At 46.1% G+C, this 22,719-nt stretch overlaps 1 pseudogene; it reads right to left on the bottom strand.

The window, feature by feature from the left end:
* Positions 1-22,446, bottom strand: part of LOC120383794 — a 118,286-nt pseudogene extending 95,840 nt beyond the window's left edge.
* Positions 22,447-22,719: the final 273 nt, after the last annotated feature.

The following is a 22,719-nucleotide window of genomic DNA, read 5'->3' as shown; positions in this document are numbered from 1 at the left end:
TGGGAGAAGAGGTGGTGTGAGGGCAGGGCCCTGGAAGCAATGGGTGGCATTACAACAGGGTCTCAGGGAGAAGAGGCAATGTGGGAGTGGGGTCTCAGGGGGAAGGGGTGGGGTGCAGGCAGGGCCACAGTTTGGGCACTGGGCACCCCCCACACACACACACACTTTTTGGGATTTTCTATTTATTACAAAGCCGGGGGAGTCCAGGTCTTATCTTAGCTCTGGAATAGGGCTGACATCCTGACTATACTTCAGATCGGAGCTGTGTTGTAACTGGGTCTGGGTGACACCCTGCCATGGCTGTAATTGTAGTGTAGATGGGCCCAGGAGGAGCAGAGACCGTGGGGATGAGAGTTTCAAGTCACTTCACTGAGGTGCTTGTGAAAATGTCTCTCTTAATGTCAGAGCTGTGAGAAAACAATGTGCAGGAAACAGGAAAACAAATGAAACCAGAGTTACCCCTGAACCCATGACCCTATGCCAGGGCTGGATGGAGAGGTGTGGATCCCATTTCCCACAACACATCAGTGTGACACACACACACACACACACAGAGGACAGAAGGGAAGGGGGAGCCTCGCTGGTTATAAACTCATCATCCAATCGGTCACCACATGCAGAAGTATGTTCACGCACGAGGAGATTCTCAGACTGAAAACTCTGAACTCTAAGCTGAGGTGGCACCAGAACAGTAGAGTGAAAATGCCCTTTCACCAAAGGATGTACTCTTGAAACATGTGCAGTCAGGAACTTAGACATTCAACTGACCCCCACAGATGTTTTCCCCTGGAAAATACCTTAGGTACAAAACTAGAGCCCTAGCCATGGTTGGGCTGAGCATTGGCCCTTGATGTTCCTGGTAGCCTGTGGCCAGTGCTCTGCAGACTGTGTTAGGAAGGAGTGAGACCTCATGCTGATTCCTGCTTCTGTTATCTCGCTCCCTGAGGTCTTAAAAGCCACACTGCCCAGGGCTTTAACTCCTTGCCAATGTGTGGTCAGTCCTTGCCAATGTGTAGACATGTGTAGAACCTCCCTGCCTCTCCTGCACTCTTACACATTCTTTTTACTAAAATATGTCATCGATTCATAGATGTTAAGGCCAGAGGGGACCACTGTGATCAGTTAGTCCATGGTTCTCAAACTGTGGGTCACGACCTCCTTTTAATGCCAGCCCAGGGCAGCACGGCTTGGGCTACTGCCCTGCCACCCAGGGCTTAGCCCTCAGGCTTCAGATTCAGGGGGGATCGTGTAGTAATTTTTATTTTCAGAAGGAGGTCACAGTGCAATGAAGTTTGAGAACCCCTGATTTAAGTCTGTCCTCCTGCACAACACTGGCCAAAGAAATGCCCTGAATTAATTCCTGCTTCAAATCCAGTAGCCGCGGTTGAATGACAGCACTTCTTTTAGATACAGTAGAACCTCGAAGTTACAAACACCAGAGTTATGAACTGACAAGTCAACAACACACGCCATTTGGAACCGGAAGTATGCAATCAGGCAGCAGCAGAGACCAAAAAATAGAAAAGCAAATACAGCACAGTACTGTGTTAAATGTGAACTGCTAAAAACATAGGGAAGCCAGCATTTTTCTTCTGCATAGTAAGGTTTCAAAGCTGTAGTAAGTCGATGTTCAGCTGTAAATGTTTGAAAGAACCACCATAACGCTTTGTTCAGAATACAAACGTTTCAGAGTTACGAACAACCTCCGTTCCTGAGGTATTCATAACTCTGAGGTTCTACTGTACATGTAAAAGCCCCAAGAGGATTGTACATGCAGAGTATGGCCATACAGGGTGTTTTCTGAGATTAATGGCCACAAAATAGGAGTCAGGAAATTCAGACCAAATTCAGATATGACAGTGCAGACCTTAGCTCTTGAGATAAACAGAATCCTAAATATCAGGTTTCAGAGTAGAAGACATGTTAGTCTGTATCCGCAAAAAGAACAGGAGTACTTGTGGCACCTTAGAGACTAACAAATTTATTTCAGCATGAGCTTTCGTGGGCTACAGCTCACTTCTTCGGATGCATAGAATGGAACACACAGACAGGAGATATTTATACATACAGAGAACATGAAAAGGTGGAAGTACGCATACCAACTGGAAGAATCCAATCAATTGAAATGAGCTATCATCAGCAGGAGAAAAAAAACCTTTGAGGTGATAATCGAGATGACCCATAGAAGGTGTGAGGAGAACTTAACATAGGGAAATAGATTTCAAAGATTTTTTTTTTATCCTGCTGATGATAGCTCATTTACAATGGTCAAAACTGCAGCAGAGATCTGAGTGGGCTCCATGTTTGTTGCGCAATGGCGCCTGCACTGGTAATCCTTGAAAAATGGCACAAAATGAGCTGTTCAGTTCAAGATGGCTGATAAAAGGCGATAAATGGTTGTCTTCTGTAGCTTCCACAGGAGCCCAGGACAGCTTCTGCTGCTTTCTCAAGATTGTCTGTGTGGCTCTGTTCATGACGGATGAGAAACGGGCAGGAATTGTTGCCTTCTGTAGCTGCCACGGTAGCCCAAGACAGACAATCTGGAGAAAGCGGCGGAAGCTGTGCGGCTCTGTTCACGATGGCCGAGAAACATGGGAAATGGTTAGATGAAAGAGCAGACAGAAAGAGGAGAGGACATTCACAGCGGATTCAACATACCAGGAGACAGGCGGTGCACCGTGCTGCACCATCTGCTGGCAGCATGGAGTCTGCTGTAGCTTTCACAGAGGTAGGAGTGAGTGATGGCACACACCCAGAAAAACTCGCGAGAATGTTTTTGCCCTATCATGCACTGGGAGCTTAACCCACAATTCCAATGGGCCTCAGAGACTGTGGGAACTGTGGGATAGCTACCACAGTGCAATGCTAGCCTCGGTACTGGGGACGCACTCCGCCGAATTCACGCGCTTTAGTGGGGACACAACATCGAATGTATGAACTCGATTCTGGAAATTCAAATAAAATAACTTCAAATTAATTTCGTACCATAGACGTACCCTTAGTTACTTAAGGATTGGCTGGCAGCATGGTATTTTGGTTAACTTGTATTGATTTGGCAATGTGGCCCTTTGGGAGAATCTGCTCTTCTTTTTACAGCCTACCCTGACCTTAGCATTTTTAGGGTGGCCTATCCTAGGCATCTCGGGTCACAAATATAATAGTGACAGTTTAGACCCTCAGTCTTTACTCAGACAGAGCTCTCAGCTAAGCCAGTGAGAGTGTTGCCTGAATTTGGACTGCAGGCCTGGGTCCCTGGTGGTTCCATTAACCAGATTTAGTTTTTTGGCATGTACTACATGAAACATTCCTAGGAGAGTATCTAGAAAAAAATATATAAACACACAATCACACAACACCCCACTGACATCTGCCACATCCATTCTATCCCCGGCACAGTGTGGGCGGGCACTGACCTGCTATGGAAACTGTTGATATTTTCTCTTGGTTGAGGAGCGGGTTCCTGATGGAACAGGACAAGCCCTGGTTGGAATGTTCTGTTATAACAATAGAAATCTGGCTTTGAAATAGGCCACTGGCCTCCTTGGATATTTTTTCAGAGGCAGATGATAGCAGCTGCCCATGGCGATCTCTCCACTGGGCCTTGGGTTCTGGGTACCAGCCTGCTGATCGACACACAACCCGGATCCCTCTGTCCTGGTAACCATCAACAGAGATGTGGGGGTCAGAGCCTGAAACTAGAGTCAAATGGAATAAACCTGTGTTAACTCTATGCATTTAGCAAAGAGAACAAGAGGAGGCAGAGTGAATTAATTCTCCCTCTGCATGTACAGAACCTGGGATCACCGGAAACTATGTCAACATGCATGGCAAGTGTTTCTCAGAGGATCGGGAGATCTTTTCCCTCCTCTATAAATTTCCTGATACTTGTTTCTACCTTTGGAACTTAGATCCTGAATGTATCCTCGATGGAAAATAATAAGGCAATTCCAATAGAAAGCGAACAGAGAAAACGGCAAGTTAATAAATAAATATGTGCCCAGCTCCTGAGAAGTGCTGAGCAGCTCAGGCACTTCATTGGGAATCACCAGCGCTCAGCACCAACCCACCTCTGGTTCATAAAATGGAAATATCCTGGGAACATTGTACAGAGCACACTGTATATTTAAATAAGCAAAACTGAGAAAGTGACCTGATAGAAACAGAGCCTGGGACATGGGAATTGTGGGGCTGTTTTAATGGCTGAGGAATGTTTTAACTCTATTCCATTCGATTTAAAACAAAGCCAGGTTTAGGAAAATATGCAGAGTGCAGAGCACAGATGTGACATTGCTCCAGTTCATTCTCAGAGAGCATCTGCTGCTCAGTAACTAGAATCTGAAAGGGGATTCTGGGTATCAATGTGTGAATGAGAAGCATCCAGAATCCTCTCACAATGAGCTCTCCTGCCCCATTTATTACACTGTTAGTGAGGTAAAAGAAGCTACAGACCTGCCACCTGCAGTTCCAGTAAGGCTTCTTCATATGAGACATGGGATTGAAAGAAACACGTGTACTGTCCATGGTCAGAAAGCTGGACATTGCGTATTCTCAGGGAAACACTCCCACTGGTGATATTGTCTTTCAGCAGCTCTGTCCTTCCCTGATATTCCAGCATCTGCTCTCCATACTGATCCTGCCCATCCTTATACCGGTGCACAACTGCAGAGAACAGGGATCGGAACCACCTCAGCTCCATGTTCTCAGCGCTCATCCTGGGGGAGAGGTGGCAGGGCAGGACGGCCTCCTCACCTAGGGAGACAGTGATCGGATGGCCAGGTCCAGTCACTGTAAACTGTGCTGTGAAATATATTGGGGGAAAAGAAAATTAAATTGGAGAGGAACCAAGACAGACAGGAATGTAAGTGCAGCAGGGTGCCTATTGCCATCTTTGAAGTGTTCAAAAATCAGGAGTCAGCCCCCCAAAAAATCATGGGATTGGCTTAAAAATAGAGACTTTTTTTAAATCATAAAATTGGGCTTGTTCTCTGCCTTCTGATTTCTGAACCTTTAAAGTTCACTTGGGTCACATTTCCAAGCATTTATCTGCAACCACAAGGGATAGAAACTTACTTTAAAGCAAAATGAAAGCTGAGATTTTCACCTAATCATAGGCCTGCAGGAGTTGTGGCTTTAAAAAACACATCAAATATCATGAGACTTGTGATAAAATGCTGTGAGCTGGTAACACTGAGGGGACGTCTACTCCTTCAGCTGGAGGTGTAATTTCCAGTAGGGGTAGACATGGACCCACTAGTTCTGACTGAGCTAGTGTGAGAAAGTGTAGCTGTGGTGGTATGAGCAGGGGAAGGGCTAGCTCCCCAGGTATGATCCTGCCCAGGGCCCTAGGTACATATTCAGGGAGGCTGCTCATGCCACTGTGTCTACTCTGCCATTTATAGCAGGACAGCTTGATCAGAGCTAGCGCAGGTATTTCTACCCCATCTGGAGACAGCAAGGAGCAACGTCTTACAAATTAAAGGCTTCTACAGTGCTAACTAATGACTTAGTGGTGTGGGAAGGGGAGGGAGAGCTGGAATGTTGGAGGGGAAGGGGAGAGGCTACATGTTGTGAGAGATGGTGCGGCAGGGGGTGGAGAAGGAGACAGACTCAGCAGTTTTCTGTTATACTTAGAATCATAGAATATCAGGATTGGAAGGGACCTCAGGAGGTCATCTAGTCCAACCCCCTGCTCAAAGCAGGACAAATCCCTAACTAAATCCCCAAATGGCCCCCTCAAGGAGTGAACTCACAACCCTGGGTTTAGCAGGCCAATGCTCAAACCACTGAGCTATCCTGCACCCACCCACTCCCCCTGGCCTGATGGATGACCTTGGGCAAGTCTCTTCACTGCTCTGTGCCTCAGTTTCCCCATCTGTAAAATGGGAATAATGAATAAAGTTCCTTGAGCTCTGTTGATGAAAAACACTATAGAAAAGCTAGGGATTTTTGTTATTACCTAGCCACAGTCATGTATCAACTGCAAACCTAAGTAAGAACTACAACTGCCTAAATGGCCACTACGGTCTACTGCAAAGAGTCCTTTTTCTGTTCAAGAAACTAGGAAGGAAAGTCACTGACAAAAATCTTCGCTACTGCAGAGTTAAGGTTCCCAGAGGTATCTCAGGTCCTTCCAGAAAACTGGGTTCAGCAAAACTCAGGCCTCTGAAAACCAACAAATGCCGAATTAAGGTACATGCCAAAGCGACCTTAACTCTGCCTTGTTTGAGCGATGACCTGATAAACTCCTGGCGCACAGACCCACACCCTGCCTGTGCAGACAGAGCATGTTACTCAGAGATCAGGGCACATGACAACTGCAGCACAAACACCTCCTTGCTGAGGAAACATTTGTTTTAGGTGAGCTGCTACCCACCCCTGTTCTGCCCTCAACATTGAGCGACTGCCCAGAAACAGCCCCACATTAGTTACCTTTTACAAACCCTTCACCCTCTCTTACAAGCCCTTCACCCTCACTCCCAGGATTCCATCTAGCACTACATGTTCCCTTACCCAGCATTAAACACACACACAATCCCCGTGGCAAGCAGACCCCTGAGCCCTGCTACTGACACAAATACACAGCTCAGTGCTGAACTAAGGGATGCAGGATCCCTCAAGGTACACCTGCACTTCTCTCCTTTCATCACACGCTGGTGTGGGGGGGAGGTTCAGACCCAGATCTCTTCATATCACAAGCACAGCTCTACCAAGCTGCTCCAGCTAATGTCTCCACCATTCAATACAGCTGCACCTAACACAATGACTGCTGCTGGGGTGTGTAGAGATGTGTTTCAGATTATAATTTTGACACTTTACTTCATAGAATATCAAGGTTGGAAGGGACCTCAGAGGTCATCTAGTCCAACTTCCTGCTTAAAGCAGGACCAATCCCCAACTAAATCATCCCAGACAGGGCTTTGTCAAGCCTGACCTTAAAAACCTCTAAGGAAGGAGATTCCACCACCGCCCTAGGTAACCCATTCCAGTGCTTCACCACACTCCTAATGAAAAAGTTTTTCCTAATATCCAACCTAAACCTCCCCCACTGCAACTTGAGACCATTACTCCTTGTTCTGTCATTAGGTACCACTGAGAACAATCTAGATCCATCCTCTTTGGAACCGCCCTTCAGGTAGTTGAAAGCAGCTATCAAATCCCCCCTCATTCTTCTCTTCTGCAGACTAAATAATCCCAGTTCCCTCAGCCTCTCCTCATAAGTCATGTGCTCCAGCCCCCTAATCATTTCTGTTGCCCTCCGCTGGATTCTTTCCAATTTTTCCACAATCCTTCTTGTAGTGTAGGGCCCAAAACTGGACACAGTACTCCAGAAGAGGCCTCACCAGTGCTGAGTAGAGGGGAATGAACATGTCTCTCGATCTGCTGGCAATGCCCCTACTTATACAGCCCAAAATGCCGTTAGCCTTCTTGGCAACAAGGGCACACTGTTGATTCATATCCAGCTTCTCGTCCACTGTAACCCTTAGGTCCTTTTCTGCAGAACTGCTTCCTAGCTATTCGGTCTCTAGTCTGTAACAGTGAATGGGATTCTTCCATCCCAAGTGCAGGACTCTGCATTTGTCCTTGTTGAACCTCATCAGGTTTCTTTTGGCCCAATCCTCTAATTTGCCTAGGTCCCTCTGTATCCTTCCCTACCCTGCACCGTATCTAACACTCCTCCCAGTTTGGTGTCATCTGCAAACTTGCAGAGAGTGCAGTCCACGCCATTCTCCAGATCATTAATGAAGATATTGAATAAAACCGGCCCCAGGACCGACGCTTGAGGCACTCCGCTTGAAACCGGCTGCCAACTAGACATGGAGCCGTTGATCACTACCCATTGAGCCCGACGATCTAGCCAGTTTTCTATCCACCTTATAGTCCATTCATCCAGCCCATACTTCTTTAACTTGCTGGAAAGAATACTGTGGGAGACAGTATCAAAAGCTTTGCTAAAGTCAAGAAATAACGCATCCACTGCTTTCCCCTCATCCACAGACCCAGTTATCACCTCATAGAAGGCAGGTAGGTGAGTCAGATACAACTTGCCCTTGGTGAATCCATGCTGACTGTTCCTGATCACGTTCCTCTCCTCTAAGTGCTTCAGAATTGATTCCTTGAGGACCTGCTCCATGATTTTTCCAGGGACTGAGGTGAGGCTGACTGGCCTGGTAGTTCCCCGGATCCTCCTCCTTCCCTTTTTTAAAGATGGGCACTACAGTAGCCTTTTTCCAATGATCCGGGACCTCCCCCGTTCGCCATGAGTTTTCAAAGATAACGGCCAATGGCTCTGCAATCACATCCGCCAACTCTTTTAGCACCCTTGGATGCAGCGCATCCGGCCCCATGGACTTATGCTCGTCCAATTTTTCTAAATAGTCCTGAACCACTTCTTTCTCCACAGAGAGCTGGTCACCTCTTCCCCATACTGTGCTGCCCAATGCAGCAGTCTGGGAACTGACCTTGTTCGTGAAGACAGAGGCAAAAAAAGCATTGAGTACATTAGCTTTTTCCACATCCTCTGTCACTAGGTTGCCTCCCTCATTCAGTAAGGGGCTCACACTTTCCTTGACTTTCTTCTTGTTGCTAACATATCTGAGGAAACCTTCTTGTTATTCTTAACATCTCTTGCTAGCTGCAACTCCAAGTGTTATTTGGCCTTCCCGATTTCACTCCTGCATGCTTGAGCAATATTTTTATACTCTTCCCTGGTTATTTGTCCAACCTTCCACTTCTTGTAAGCTTCTTTTTTGCGTTTAAGATCAGCAAGGATTTCACTGTTAAGCCAAGCTGGTCGCCTGCCATATTTACTATTCTTTCTATACATCGGGATGGTTTTTTCCTGCAACCTCAATAAGGATTCTTTAAAATACAGTCAGCTCTCCTGGACTCTTTTCCCCCTCATGTTATTTTCCCAGGGGATCTTGCCCACCAGTTCCCTGAGGGAGTCAAAGTCTGCTTTTCTGAAGTCCAGGGTTCATATTCTGCTGCTCTCCTTTCTTCCTTGTGTCAGGATCCCGAACTCATCCATGTCATGGTCACTGACTCCCAGGTTCCCATCCACTTTTGCTTCCCCTACTAATTCTTCCCGGTTTGTGAGCAGCAGGTCTAGAAGAGCTCTGCCCCTAGTTGGTTCCTCCTGCACTTGCACCAGGAAATTGTCCCCTACACTTTCCAAAAACTTCCTGGATTGACTGTGCACCACTGTATTGCTCTCCCAGCAGATATCAGGGTGATTAAGTCTCCCATGAGAACCGGGGCCTGCGTTCTAGTAACTTCTGCTAGTTGACGGAAGAAAGCCTCGTCCACCTCATCCCCCTGGTCTGGTGGTCTACAGCAGACTCCCACCACGACATCACCCTTGTTGTTCATACTTCTAAATTTAATCCAGAGACTCTCAGGTTTTTCTACTGTTTCATACCGAAGCTCCAAGCAGTCATACTGCTCTCTTACATACAATGCAACTCCTCCACCTTTTCTGCCCTGCCTGTCCTTCCTGAACAGTTTATATCCATCCATGACAGTACTCCAATCATGTGACTTATCCCACCAAGTCTCTGTTATTCCAATCACATCATAGTTCCTTGACTGTGCCAGGACTTCCAGTTCTCCCTGCTTGTTTCCCAGGCTTCTTGCATTTGTGTATAGGCACTTAAGATAACTCGCTGATTGTCCCGCTTTCTCAGTATGAGGCAGGAGTCCTCCCCTCTTGCACTCTCCTGCTTCCTCCCAGTGTCCCATTTCCCCAGTTACCTCAGGGCTTTGGTCTCCTTCCCCCGGTGAACCTAAGGAACAGTATTATGAATACCATAGGTGAGAACTCCGTTGGTGCTCCGGAGCTGGAGCACCCATGGAAAAAAATAGTGGGTGCTCATCACCCACCAGCCACCTGCTGATCAGCTGTTCAGAGGGCCCTGCAGATCAGCTCCTCCCCCGCAGCACCTGCTACCTGCCGCTCATCAGCTATTTGGTGGTGGGCAGGAGGTGCTGGGGGGAGGGGGAGGAGTGAGGATGGGAAGAGGCAGAGCGAGGGGCAGGGCACGCTTAGGGGAGGGGGCTGAGTTGGGGTAGGAGAAGCAGGAGCGGGAAGAGGGGAGCAAGGGTGGAGCTGTGGGAGAAGAGGCGGCGTGGGGGCAGGGTCTCGGGATGGAGCAGGGGTGGAGCACCCCTCAGGGAAAGCTGAAAGTTGGCCCCTGTGAAACACAGGAATTTAGAGATGTGCCCTGGATGCCGGGGTTGAGAACACAGTGTAGCCGTGTTCAGCAATTCACAACAGAAGTTCTCTGGTTTGTTTTATTAAAAGATTTATTTCTAATAAACCGGTTTGTTGTTTACTGAACCCCAAGATCATTACATGGGGTCAGAAGTGCTGAATGAGAAGGACACAATAGTCATTCTGAAGTTAACTCCTGTGTTTGCAACTGAAAGCAGAGGCAAGGGGAGCACATGCAGCAGCAAACAGAGAAGGAGAAAGGCTTTTGTTTGTATTTTGTGAGCACAATAGAAGTTTGACTAGCTTAAGATGGGGTGGGGAGGAGCCAAAAATGGATGTGTCCCAGCCTCCACTCAGCCTGCAATTGTCAGGCAATGTTGCAGAGAACTGGAAAAAATTCAGACAGAGATTTGACTTGTATTTAGCAGCCAGAGGGGCAGAAGAGAAAAATGATAAAGTGAAAGTATCAATCTTTTTGCCTGTTGTTTAGGTGGAAGCATTGGATATTTATATCAACTTTAAGTTTGAAGAACGTGAAAGCATGAAGTTAAGTAAAATACTGACTAAACTGGAGGAACACTGCATGCCAAAAAGGCTTTAAGTGCAAACAATGAGCATGAGAAGTGCTGTATTGGCCATGGATCAATCACATCATCACTAAAGTGGTAGGAAACTACTTGAAATAGAAGCCATGCAAACAAGCAGAGCCACTGAGACCTCATCCAGTTCCACAAAGCCCTTCTGAGAAGGCAGGCACTGACTTATTTACCTGGCAATCAAAGGATTATTTAATAGTCACAGAGGATGAGTCTCTGTATCCAGAGATTTGCACACTGCACAGTACTAATAGTAAGTCAGTGATAGCCATCATGAAGGGAATCTTCTCCAGACATGGAATTCTAGATGAAGTCTTTAGCAATAATGGGCTTCCATTTTCCATTGCAGATTTTAGGCAATTTGCCATAGATTGTAGTTCAGACAAATCAAAGGGACACATTTTGACGCAATCAAAGGGATCTATGAATAATCCCAGAAAGTTCCAACACATTGACAGTCGATGTGGACTCTGGCATTTCCCAACTGACTGATCCTTTATCATCAACAGACAAAGGAGAAACTGACAAGGAACAAGATAACAACTCAGACTCTAATGAAAGGATGATACTGAGAAGATCAGAGAGGGAGATTAAATGTCCTGAAATACTCACAGAGACTATGGCTACACTTAGCGCTGCACAGCGCTGCCGCAGGAGCGCTCCCGCGGCAGCGCTTTGAAGTGCGAGTGTGGTCGGAGCGCCAGCGCTGTCCGTACTCCACCTCCCTGTGGGGATTAGCGTACAGCGCTGGGAGCGCAGCTCCCAGCGCTGGGGCTTTGACCACACTGGAGCTTTGCAGCGCCGCAATTTGCAGCGCTGGAGAGGGTGTTTTTTCACACCCTGCTGCAGCGCTGCAAATCTGCAAGTGTAGCCAAGCCCAGAGACTTGCTAACCTGCCTGAAGAAGGGGAATTGGAGGAAAGTGAGCAGTAAAGACTCACTCCAGAGAGATACACTGGTAACATCACATCTCTAGGTAAGTGACACATGTGATTTATGGAAACGTACTAGATGGGCTGAGAATTTAATGCATGTGTTATTAGGTAGCGGTTTGCTGTTTCTATATACATATACAAGAGTTAAAATTGTTTTTTGTTTTTTTTAAAGAGGGAAGATATAGAGATATGTTTGTAGAAGATTATAACTTAGAGATGCCCCCTCATGAGGGACAATATTATGAATAACAGAATTTAGAGAGGTGCCCTGGAATCTGAGGTTGAGAACACAGTGTAGCTGTGCACAGCTGGTCACCACAAAAGCTGTCTAGCTTGTTTTATTCCTTTCCCATTCACTGAATTGTTGTTTAATGAGCCCCAAGATCATTACAGAAACCACAGCAGGAAGAAACGAAAATGCCCAAGTAGCTGTGCAGGCAGCCCCAGGGGTGGAGTGGGACATAATAAGGCCTTCACCAAGGGTACAGAATGAAGAAGCCAGCAAATATCCTCACATCCTCATTGTGAGAGGAGGTCTTGCTCTCAGCCCTAGTCAGAAGTGCCTAGTGCAGTATGAGTGACTTGTGGGTTTTCATTTCATAGCCACAGAGTCAGGGATTCATGATCTGTTTGTGGCTGAAGAGTCTGATCTGTGACTTACAGTCAGTCTGGCAGTGCAGTCTATAGGAATTAGTCATGTCCCTTTAAATAGTTGGTGAGCCCTGTAATGACGCTCACCATGTTCTTTGTCTTAGAAGCCTCCAGTCACAGCAGCAGCATGCGTGTAGCTAGGCCTGACAAGATTGCGTATAGGTAGCAAACATGGCTACTGGGGACCCAGCAGTGCCCTGTGGTTTCTCCATGTGACTGGTTGTTGGCAGGTTGAGCAGACGTGGTTTACAAAACAAGGCAGTGATGTAGATGGACGGTGATGACCAGCAATAGTAATAGCAGCAAACTCAGTGAGGAGGCCGCAGCTCCTACCTGACTCCAGCCTGTGAACCTGTAGAGCGAGGCAGAGAGCGACGTAGCCGGGCAGAGCGGAGCTCACAGTGGAGCTGGGGGAGAACGAGGGAACCTTCCCCGTCATCGTAGCTGGGTCTGGGGAACAGGAGAAATAACAAACCAGACAGCGAGTGAGTGGGATGCAGTGACAGTGACACAGGGCAGTGGGGAGGAGGTAACAAGTCTCACTGCTGCCTACCATGCACCAGAAGGGAAGGGAAGGGATTTCCCCCACAGTCTTCATCTGCCCTGGCTCTGAGCAGGGTTTGATGTCCATGGCTGCACTCGTGGAGCTGTCTGGTCTAATATAGATTGTAATATGCTCTGGAGAGCAGGGACGGTCCCTCAGTATTGGTGTATCCAACGCCCAGCACAATGGGGTCCCCATCTCAGTTGGGGCATTCAGACACTACTGTGAACGGGACATCTTAAGGAAAACAAGCCAGTGTGGTACGAATGGCCACTGACTGCTGGAGTAAAGTGGCTCCACCACCTGACCACACCTGTCCCAGGTGAGGGCTCTCTGGGGACCTCCCAGATCAGTCCCTGGCGCTGATGATTTTACATGCCAGTGACACACCCTCATTGCCTCTGGCCTTGGCGCAAATGTCAGGGATGAATTCTGAACAGGGTCACCTCAGCTCTGTGGCCCCTCGTATCTGTAACATTTATACCTCTCTCAGGGTATGTCTCCACTGCAGCTGGGAGTGAGTTCCCCGTGGGGTAGGGAGACATGCGATAGCTCTGCTGGAGCTAGCACAGCTAAACTAGCATGTAGCCCTAGCTGGGGTAGCAAAGGCAGCAGCTCAGGTTATGTGCCCGAGAACAAACCCACCTGGACCCCCTTAGGTATATATTTGAGTGACTATTTTGAGCCCTCACCCATGCTATCCCCCTCCCCGTGCTAACACCACTACTTTTACTGCACTAACTTGAGCAAAGGAACCACGGGTCTCTCTGTCTGTGGTGAGAATCACACCCCGCAGCTGCAGTGTAGACACACCCTTAGAGACAAAGAGATTTAGGCTCATGCTGCCCCCAGCCATGTGACCCCTGCTGGGCTGTGCGGTGATGTAAAATCCGCCCAGCAACCAGGCTGTGCCTGTAACTTCCCCTAGACTGGGACAGCCACAAGTGCCTGTGTTGCCCACAAAGTGGCCAGGAAGGGGCCTGAGCAGGACTTCAGGGCATAGACCAGTGATTTTCTTACACCTCCCTTGAATTTCCCCAACACCCCGCCAGTTTTGTGAACTAATTACATGCCAAAGAACTTTGCGACTTTGTCCTCACCCACAACTATTTCACATTTGGGGACAATATATACCTTCAAGTTAGTGGCACTGCTATGGGTACCCGCATGGCCCCATAGTATGCCAACTGACTTACGGCTGACTTAGAACAACACTTCCTTAGCTCTCATCCCCTAATGCCCCTACTCTACACTGATGACATCTTCATCATCTGGACCCATGGAAAAGAAGCCCTTGAGGAATTCCACCATGATTTCAACAATTTCCATCCCACCATCAACCTCAGCCTGGACCAATCCACACAAGCGGGCCATTTCCTTGACACTACTGTGTTAATAAGCGATGGTCACATAAACACCACCCTATACCAGAAACTTACTGACCACTGTACTTACCTACATACCTCCAGCTTCCATCCAGGACACATCACACGATCCACTGTCTTCAACCAAGCTCTAAAATACAACCGCATTTGCTCCAATCATTCGGACAGAGGCAAACACCTACAAGATCCCTATAAAGCATTCTTAAAACTACAATATCCATCTGCTAAAGTGAAAAAAAATTAACAGATTAACAGAGCCAGAAGAGTACCCAGAAGTCACCTACTACAAGACAGGCCCAACATAGAAAATAAAAGAACGCCACTAGCCGTTACCGTTACCCCCAACTAAAACCTCCCCACCGCATCATCAAAGATCTACAACCTATCCTGAAGGATGATCCCTCACTCTCACAGATCTTGGGAGACAGGCCTGTCCTCATTTCCAGACAGCCCCCACAAACTGAAGCAAATACTCACCAGCAACCACACACCACAGAACAAAAACACTAACCCAGGAACCTATCCTTGCAACAAAGCCCAGTGCCAACTCTGTCCACATATCTATTCAAGTGACACCATAATAGGACCTAATCACATCAGCCACGCCATCAGGGGCTCATTCACGTGCACATCTACCAATGTGATATATGCCATCATGTGCCAGCAATGCCCCTCTGCCATGTACATTGGCCAAACCGGACAGTCTCTATGCAAAAGAATAAACGGACACAAATCAGATGTCAAGAATTATAACATTGAAACACCAGTAGGAGAACACTTCAACCTCTCTGGCCATTCAGTAACAGATTTAAAGGTGGGAATTTTTCAACAGAAAAGCTTCAAAAACAGACTCCAACGAGAAACTGCTGAACTTGAATTAATATGCAAACTAGATACAATCAATTTAGGCTTAAATAGAGACTGAGAATGGCTGAGCCATTACATACATTGAATCTATTTGCCCATGTTAAGTATCCTCACACCTTCTTGTCAAACTGTCAAAAATGGGTCATCTTGATTATCACTACAAAAGTTTTTTTTCTCCTGCTGACAATAGCTCATCTTAATTAATTAGCATCTTAGAGTTGGTTGGGCAACTCCCAGCTTTTCATGTTCTCTGTATGTGTATATATATATATATATATATATATATATCCTCACTATAAGCTCCATTCTATGCATCTGATGAAGTGAGCTGTAGCCCACGAAAGTTTATGCTCAAATAAATGTGTTAGTCTCTAAGGTGCCACAAGTACTCCTGTTCTTTTTGCAGATACAGACTAACATGGCTGCTACTCTGAAACATGCCAATTTAGTGACTGTTTGGAAATTTGAATTGAAATTGAAACATTAATACACATTTTAAAAGCATATACAGTGTATAATAAAATACATATATCTGAAAAAGTATAATAGATTTCAAAAGTATGAACATAGACTAGCTTCCTTATATAGCTGTTGTTTTTTATGACAATGTCAGTGCATTCACTTTGGTGATGTTGGCCAATCTCATAATTTCAAACGGTGATTTGTAAGCAAAGGCTAAATGAGCTCTCCCTGACAGCTAGTGATGAGCTATGGACTGGGGGGAAAGGCTTCAGGACCAGACTGTATTTACATCCACACCTAATCTACCTAGGTATCCAGCAAACAGAGCTGCGTTGCTCAAGTGATAAATTTTGGCTGGGGTCGGGTTACAAATCACTTGAATGCAGGGGGGGGGAATGAAATGTTCTTATTGTATGAGTAAAGGGCAGTAGAACTGTACTTAGCCTGTGCTGATTAAGGGCATCAAGAGAGAGGGTGAGGATTTTCCCCTCTCCACTGTTTAAAGACAGAGCTGATTAGGCTCCATAGGGAGTCCTTTGTTCTGTTAAGTGACCACTGCAGCTGAAATCACCGATAATCAGGTCTAAGTGCTTAGTCCTGCTGTGGGGACAGTGTTTCTGTGGAAGAGATGGCCCAGACTGCACTAGCAGTGAGGTTCCCCACTGAGAGCTCAGCTGAAATCACTGAGAGCTGTTGGAACCTCAAGAGACCAACTCGCTGAGGTCACAGTGGCAGGTGGCAGCAGAAGGTGACTGCGCAAGGCCACTGGCAACAGAGTGGTGGAGTAAACGGTGGCACAACGAACAGCCATGGCCAGAGCAAACAGTGAGCAGGTGAGGAATGAGCACGGGGCCTTCTTGCCCCTCACCTGGGAGGTGTATTCACGTGAAAGCATCTCTGAACTCTGAGTCTCCACTGACCAAGGACAACACTGGTGAATGGGGTGTGGTGGAGGGAAAAGTGAGGGGCACGTTAAGTAAACATTTGTTTGATGGACTTTATTTTAGTGACTTTGCTCCAGAATGCTAGATTTGTGACTGGGAATGAAAATGTATATAAATATGTTTCCTAGTAGGCCAAGATTTTTAAAATGCAGTATTTGCCAAGCTTGTTATCTCACATCATTGCTATCATGAGAGGTCATTATGTTGGGGAGTTTCTGTACTAAACATTTTTATTATTATAATTATTTTTTACATAAGAATGGTCATACTGGGTCAGACCAATGGTCCACATTTCCCAGTATCCTGTCTTCCGAGAGTGATCAAGGACAGATGCCCCAGAGGGAATGAACAGAACAGGTAATCATCAAGTGATCCATCCTCTGTTGCCCATTCCCAGCATCTGGCAAACAGGCTAGGGACACTCAGAGCATAGTGTTGCATCCCTCCCCACCATGGCTAATAGCCAATGATGGACCTATTCTCCAGGAATTTATCTAGTTCTTTTTAAAATCCTGTTATAGTTTTGGTCTTCACAGCATTCCCTGGCAAAGAGTTCCATGGGTTGACTTTATGTTGTGTGAAAAAGTACTTCCTTTTGTTTTTCTAAAACCTGCTGCCTATTAATTTCATTGGGTGACTGCTAGTTCTTGTGTTATGTGAAGGATTAAATAACATATCCTTATTCACTTTCTTCACACCAGTCAAGATTTTATAGACCTCTATAGTATCCTCCCTTAGTTTTCTCTTTTCTAAGCTGAAAATTCCCAGTAATTTAATTTTTCCTCCTGCTTCATACCCCTAAATCATTTTAGTTGCCCATCTCAGTACCTTTTCGATTTCCAATCTCTCTCTTTTGGGATGGGGTGACCAGATCTGCACACAGTATTCAAGGTGTACACATACCATGGATTTATATGATATATTCTGTCTTATTATCTATCCCTTTTTTTAATGATTCATAACAACATAACATAAGAACATAAGGACCGCCATACCAGGTCAGATCAAAGGTCCATCTAGCCCAGTATCCTGTCTACCGACAGTGGCCAATGCCAGGTGCCCCAGAGGAACTGGACCTAACAGGCAATGATCAAGTAATCTCTCTCCTGCCATCCATCTCCATCCTCTGACAAACAGAAGCTAGGGACACCATTCCTTACCCACCCTGGCTAATAGTCATTAATGGACTTAACCACCAAGAATTTATCCAGTTCTCTTTTAAATGCTGTTGTAGTCCTAGTATCAGAGGGGTAGCCGTGTTAGTCTGGATCTGTAAAAGCGACAAAGAATCCTGTGGCACCTTATAGACTAACAGACGTTTTGCAGCATGAGCTTTCGTGGGTGAATACCCACTTCTTCGGATGCAAGTGGTGGAAATTTCCAGGGGCAGGTTTATATATGCAAGCAAGAAGCAAGCTAGAGATAACGAGGTTAGTTCAATCAGGGAGGATGAGGCCCTGTTCTAGCAGTTGAGGTGTGAAAACCAAGGGAGGAGAAACTGGTTCTGTAATTGGCAAGCCATTCACAGTCTTTGTTTAATCCTGAGCTGATGGTGTCAAATTTGCAGATGAACTGGAGCTCAGCAGTTTCTCTTTGAAGTCTGGTCCTGAAGTTTTTTTGCTGCAGGATGGCCACCTTAAGATCTGCTATTGTGTGGCCAGGGAGGTTGAAGTGTTCTCCTACAGGTTTTTGTATATTGCCATTCCTAATATCTGATTTGTGTCCATTTATCCTTTTCCTTAGAGACTGTCCACAGCACAGCTGGTTGCTGAGCTCTGTGCCTTTATCCTCAGACACAACTATTTCAAATTTGATGACAATATATATCTCCAGATCAGTGGCACCGCTATGGGCACCTGCATGGCCCCACAATATGCCAATATTTTTATGGATGACCTGGAACAACACTTCCTCAGCTCCTGTCCACTCACGCCCCTTCTCTACCTACGCTACATTGATGACATCTTCATCATCTGGACCCATGGGAAGGAGACTCTGGAAAAATTCCACCACGATTTCAACAGCTTCCACCCCACCATCAACCTCAGCCTGGACCAATCTACACGGGAGGTCCACTTCCTAGACACTACGGTGCAAATAATTGATGGTCACATTAACACCACCCTATACCGAAAACCTACCGACCGCTATGCCTACCTTCATGCCTCCAGCTTCCATCCCGGGCACACCACAAGATCCATTGTCTACAGCCAAGCACTGAGGTACAACCGCATCTGCTCTAACCCCACAGACAGAGACCAACACCTACAAAATCTCCACCAAGCATTCTCAAAACTACAGTACCCGCACGAGGAAATAAGGAGACAGATCAACAGAGCCAGACGTGTACTCAGAAGCCTCCTACTGCAAGACAAACCCAAGAAAGAAACCAACAGGACTCCACTGGCCATCACATACAGTCCCCAGCTAAAACCCTCCAGCGCATCATCAGGATCTACAACCCATCCTGGAGAATGATCCCACACTTTCACAGGCCTTGGGTGGCAGGCCAGTCCTCGCCCACAGACAACCTGCCAACCTGAAGCATATTCTCACCAGTAACTGCACACCGCACCATAGTAACTCTAGCTCAGGAACCAACCCATGCAACAAACCTCGATGCCAACTCTGCCCACATATCTACACCAGCAACACCATCACAGGACCTAACCAGATCAGCCACACCATCGCCGGTTCATTCACCTGCACGTCCACCAATGTAATATATGCCATCATAAGCCAGCAATGCCCCTCTGCTATGTACATCGGCCAAACTGGACAGTCTCTAAGGAAAAGGATAAATGGACACAAATCAGATATTAGGAATGGCAATATACAAAAACCTGTAGGAGAACACTTCAGCCTCCCTGGCCACACAATAGCAGATCTTAAGGTGGCCATCCTGCAGCAAAAAAACTTCAGGACCAGACTTCAAAGAGAAACTGCTGAGCTCCAGTTCATCTGCAAATTTGACACCATCAGCTCAGGATTAAACAAAGACTGTGAATGGCTTGCCAATTACAGAACCAGTTTCTCCTCCCTTGGTTTTCACACCTCAACTTCTAGAACAGGGCCTCATCTCCCTGATTGAACTAACCTCGTTATCTCTAGCTTGCTTCTTGCTTGCATATATAAACCTGCCCCTGGAAATTTCCACCACTTGCATCCGAAGAAGTGGGTATTCACCCACGAAAGCTCATGCTGCAAAACGTCTGTTAGTCTATAAGGTGCCACAGGATTCTTTGTTGCTGTTATAGTCCTAGCCTTCACAAGCTCCTCAGGTAAGGAGTTCCGCAAGTTGATTGCGCTCTGCATGAAGAAGGACTTCCTTGTATTTGTTTTAAACCTGCTGCCTATTAATTTCATTTGGTGACCCCTAGTTCTTGTATTATGGGAATAAGTAAATAACTTTTCCTTATCCACTTTCTCCACATCACTCATGATTTTATATACCTCTATCATATCCCCCCTTAGTTTCCTCTTTTCCAAGCTGAAGAGTCCTAGCTTCTTTAATCTCTCCTCATATGGGACCCGTTCCAAACCCCTAATCATTTTAGTTGCCCTTTTCTGAACCTTTTCTAGTACCAGTATATCTTTTTTGAGATGATGAGACCACATCTGTATGCAGTATTCGAGATGTGAGCGTACCATCGATTTATATAGGGGCAATAATATATTCTCAGTCTTATTCTCTATCCCCTTTTAAATGATTCCTAACATCTGTTTGCTTTTTTGACTGCCTCTGCACACTGCATGGACATCTTCAGAGAACTATCCACGATGACCCCAAGATCTTTTTCCTGACTCGTAGTAGCTAAATTAGCCCCCATCATATTGTATGCATAGTTGGGGTTATTTTTTCCAGTGTGAATTACTTTACATTTATCCACATTAAATTTCATTTGCATTTTGTTGCCCAATCACTTAGTTCTGTGAGATCTTTTTGAAGTTCTTCACAGTATGCTTTGGTCTTAACTGTCTTGAGCAGCTTAGTATCATTTGCAAACTTTGCCACCTCACTGTTTACCTCTTTCTCCAGATCATTTATGAATAAGTTGAATAGGGTCCTAGGACTGACCCTTGGGGAACACCACTAGTTACCCCTCTCCATTCTGAGAATTTACCATTAATTCCTACCCTTTGTTCCCTGTCTTTTAACCAGTTCTCAATCCATGAAAGGACCTTCTCTTTTATCCCATGACAGCTTAATTTACGTAAAAGCCTTTGGTAAGGGACCTTGTCAAAGGCTTTCTGGAAATCTAAGTACACTATGTCCACTGGATTTCCCCTTGTCCATGTTTGTTGACCCCTTCAAAGAACTCTAATAGATTAGTAAGACATGATTTACTTTTACAGAAACCATGTTGACTATTGCTCAACAGTTTATGTTTTTCTAGGTGTCTTACAATTTTATTCTTAACTATTGTTTTGACTAATTTGATGGTAAGTCTAACGTTGGTATAGGTCTGTAATTGCCAGGATCACCTCTAGAGCCCTTTTAAAATATTGGTGTTACATTAGCTAACTTCCAGTCATTGGGTACAGAAGCTGATCTAAAGGACAGATTAGAAACCTTAGTTAATGGTTCCACAACTTCACATTTGAGTTATTTCAGAACTCTTGGGTGAATGCCATCTGGTCCCTTGACTCGTTAATGTTGAGTTTATCAATTAATTCCAAAACCTCCTCTAGAGACACTTCAATATGTGATAGTTCCTCAGATTTGTCACCTACAAAAACCGGCTCAGGTTCCCAACATTCTGTTGGCTTTTTTGACTGCCGCTTCACATTGAGTGGATGATTTCAGAGAACTATCCACAACGACTCCAAGATCTCTTTCTTGAGTGGTAACAACTAATTCAGACTCCTTCATGTTGTATGTATAGTTGAGATTGTTTTCCAATGTGCATTACTTTGCATTTATCAACATTGAATTTCATCTACCATTTTGTTGCTCAGTCACCTAGTTTTGTGAGATCCCTTAGTAACACTTAGCAGTCTGCCTGGGACTTAACTATCTTGAATAGTTTTGTATCATCTGAAAATTTTTACCACTTCACTGTTGACCCATTTTTCCAGATCATTTATGAATATGTTGAACAGTAATGGTTCCAGTACTGACCTCTCAGGGATACCACTATTTATCTCTCTCCATTCTGAAAACTGATAATTTATTCCTACCCTTTGTTTCCCATCTTTTAACCAGTTACTGATCCATGAGAGGACTTCCCTCTTACCCCATGATAGCTTTCTTTTCAAAAGTCAATTTACATTAAATACATTTTTTAAAAAATATGTTTTTTAAAGAAATCTAGCCCTGTTATGTGTTTTGGTGTAACTTGCATTATCCTATGTTAAATTTGCATTATCCTAACAAAACATGTACTTTATTCATATCTCTTTTATATATTTCATTGGTCCTGACACCCCCTGTAAATTCAAACATCCCTCGCCCCCTAACTTCAATTCCTGGGGAAATCACTGGCACAGACTCAGGGCCTCCCCCCAGCGACCCCCACTGACAGAGCTCTGGGGGGCAGGTGAAGCACCTCCTGCCCTGGCAGGGGCCTGTAATATGAGCAGCAGTAGTAACAGCACCTGCCCTGCCCCGGGCAATAGCCCTGCAGACTGGGATGGGGCTGGGAGGGATTCACTGTCTCTGGCTATAACAAAGTGTCGGGGGTGGGAGGGGGGACTCGGCCATTCCCTGGGGAGAGTTTGCACCATAAATCGCCATGTCACTCACCGAGGCTGCCGCACCCGCTCCGTACAGAGAGTCACGACGCCGGAGGGTTGAGACCCGACCCGTTAGCGTTATTCCTGTTACATTTGTAGCTGAATTGACTGGGCCGAACCCCGCCCCCCGCCGGTGTAAGTCCCGGTCCCTATCCTGGGCTGGTTGGAGCAGAGCAAATTGCTGTGAAAGTAGCAGCCCCGCAGGGCACCTCCCCTGCTGTTCCTGCTCCCCAGCGACCGCTGGGTTCTCAGTAACCTCCCCCCGCGCCTGCGGAAACACAGCAGCTGCAGCAGCAAAAAGGACCAGCCAGTGCCCCGCCCCGGCCCTGAATGGAGGCAGAATGAGGAAAGTGCGGCGGATGCTGCGGGGGGGAGGGGGGCTGAAATCCG

The sequence above is a fragment of the Mauremys reevesii genome, linkage group 15 (assembly GCF_016161935.1).
Source record: "Mauremys reevesii isolate NIE-2019 linkage group 15, ASM1616193v1, whole genome shotgun sequence".
Lineage (NCBI taxonomy): Eukaryota > Metazoa > Chordata > Testudines > Geoemydidae > Mauremys > Mauremys reevesii.
This window is presented reverse-complemented; position numbering and strand designations above follow the sequence as displayed.